Source organism: Nyctereutes procyonoides, unplaced genomic scaffold, assembly GCF_905146905.1.
Source record: "Nyctereutes procyonoides isolate TBG_1078 unplaced genomic scaffold, NYPRO_anot_genome, whole genome shotgun sequence".
NCBI classification, from domain to species: Eukaryota; Metazoa; Chordata; class Mammalia; order Carnivora; family Canidae; genus Nyctereutes; species Nyctereutes procyonoides.
Genome location: NW_026575051.1, coordinates 21908064 through 21910921, shown reverse-complemented (window position 1 = coordinate 21910921; position 2858 = coordinate 21908064). Strand labels below are relative to the sequence as shown.

General features: G+C 36.7%; 1 pseudogene; it reads right to left on the bottom strand.

Annotated features, from left to right (window-relative positions):
- Positions 1-269: 269 nt before the first annotated feature.
- On the bottom strand, positions 270-2246 carry LOC129512790 (DDB1- and CUL4-associated factor 13-like; annotated as a pseudogene).
- Between the last annotated feature and the right edge of the window lie 612 nt (positions 2247-2858).

The following is a 2858-nucleotide window of genomic DNA, read 5'->3' as shown; positions in this document are numbered from 1 at the left end:
GTTTCCATCAATTTTCTATATCACAAATGAAGTTGGGGTGGTATGTCATTTTTCCCAGCAATATGTCTTACTATTGTAAGAAAGGAGAGAGAGGAAGAGGGAAGAGAGAGAACATGAGATCATCCTCACAGGTACAAGACCTAATAAAACTTACCTTATCTCAAAGCAAAATGAAATTCAAGTTAAATATACTTCTCAGTGAAGAAAATAAGGACCAATCTCAGGAATTTCTTGTCCTAGGTTTTTTTTTTTTTTTTTTTTTTTTTTTACAATGCAGAGAAAAGGATGTTTTATTATCTTAAACCATAAATTATAATTCTTATAAAAGTTATATAAATGCAGACTGATCATCTTTAAACTCTCAAAAAGCCAAATAAAAATAAAGCACAGAAAATTGAATTGAGAAAGTTCTGACATAATTCTTCCACATGTTATGTATCATCAGGAAGAATCACTGCAATAGTTACCCAAAGTAGTATTAAAGGTAACAAAAGAGAGGTTTGGTCTTAAACATAAATTCAAATGTATAGTATATCTACAATAACAGGTCAAAGAGGAAGTATATCTGCAATTTCTAACGGTAATAAATAGTTAGTTTGCAAATACTGTATTCTTGAGTGAAATAAGAAAGCAGATTAGGGTTAAAATGTTGGACAGTCTTAACAACCAGGCCACCTTTCAGGACCATTTCTCTTGGTACATAGTGCTCTACCTGTAGCTAAACCGTGTGTTATTATTCTAGAACCAGTACTTTATTTGCAGAGTCCGCATATCAATAGGTAACAAATGATTAGACATCAGGATTGGTAGGGATACCAAGTATTATTTCACAACTGCCACTATGTGTTTCTTCTTCTCTGGGACAATGGACACAGATCCGGGCTTGCTGTGTTTGAGACGATTCACCTCCTTTCGTCGGCGAGCTTCCTTCAAGATGCCCTGTTCCTGGATCTGGCTGTAGATGGATTTTGGTAGGTGCCGGTGACGAGCAATGCGTTTTATGTGAGGATGATGTTCAAATTTCTCCTTCAACTTCTGGTTATAATCTTTGGCTGCTTTTTCTCGTGATGTAAGCACACCCAATTTTTCAGAAGCATTAGCTTTCCATAGACGAATGTTCATTTCATCAGATCCACACATAATATATTTGCTGTCAGAAGTCCATTTCACACAGATAACATGTTGCATTCTCTTTGTGTGATAGACCTCCCTGCTTCTACTTTTGTCCACAGGAAAGATTCGAATAGATTTATCAAAACTAGCTGACACAAACTCTTTCCCAGTGGGAGAATAATCCACATCAAGCACCGCAGATACATGATCCATATGTACCATTACGGGAGTGTCCAGTGCACGCATATCAAAAGTATATAAGTTGTAATCTTCATTTGCTGCAGTAAAAATGAAAGCTTCCATAGGGTTCCAACCCTATTGTATTTGTTCTCATATCTAAGATGACCTTTTTCAGGGGAGTAGCTTGCCTCATATCATATAGTACTATATTTCTGTCAGAAGCACAACTTCCCAAGAGAAATGTCTCAATTGGATTAAATTTAACACTACTTATACTGTCGAATCCCCAGGTCATTGAACATATAGGACTTGTCCTTTGCTCATCCCAAATGTCTACTTGCTGTCCACATGTGGCAAAAACAGCTTCTTTCCAGTGATGATCAATTCCTGTATACACTGTCTTTCCTAGTATTGTATGCAATGGTTCCTCCTCTTCTCCATAGCCTGGTCCATCCATTTTCCACTGCTTCACAGTTTTGTCATCACCAACAGTAAAAAAAAAGAAGTCCCACAAAATCGAGTACATATTCCTCGTACAAAACCTTCATGTGCTTGTATTGTGCAGATACATTTTCGTTTAGTCAAATTCCAAATTCTAACCTCTCCATCACATGCCCCAGAAAGGACAGTAGCCAGGCTCTTTGGATGCTTTGCCAAGCAATTGACTCCATCTCGGTGACCATCCAGGGAAGCAAGAAATGGTTTTGCAAATACCCGTTCCAGTTTGGTAGCATTTAAAGCTCTTACGTACTCTCGTGGGACCTCAAAAAGATGTAAGGTAGGATCATAGTTTCTTGGAACTCGTTGTAAGTCCAGCTTGGTTTCGCGGACATAGTTGTCCGGGTTCCGGCTCAGCATCTTCACCTTCATTTTGGCTGCTGGGCGTCCCCGACTCCCCAAACTTTACCTCCCTTGTCCTAGGTTTTAATATCTGAAAAGATATTTAAACTAAAAAGGCTACAAATAATACAACTCTAGGAAGTTCTATACACCAGATAAAACCCCTTTTGCTAAATTTGTAAACTAGCCATTTGTCCCCCACAGTAATGCTTTAAAATTTATTTGTAAGTTAAACTTAGCTTTATGTTAGTTTCTTATTTTGCTATTTTCAACATCCATGTAATTCTGAGATTTCATGTTTCATACCAGTTTTTAATATTATACCCACTGTGATTCCAAGTGTTCTAGAAGAGGGCACTTAGCCAAAATTATCATTGTCTGCCCAACTGATAGGGCTGTCACGGACTTGTTATTACTCTTGGTGAGTTCTGTTCTTTCATGTCTAAAACGTGTTTGTGATGAAGCCAAACTAATTACACAATTTCAATCCCAAACTGTTTCAAGTTGCTGGTAAATTAAAGTGTAGAGAGTGTACAAGTTTTATTCATTCACTCACAGAGGTAGGTAGGATGTACTGCTTATACGACATGAAATATATTTTAATAAAATGTAGTTATTCAATCAATAATATACAGATAAAGTCCTTTGACCTATAATATATGTAATATATAAAGCATTTCATTCTTTTTTGGGAAATGTATCTGAAAGAATGCATTAGTATATAT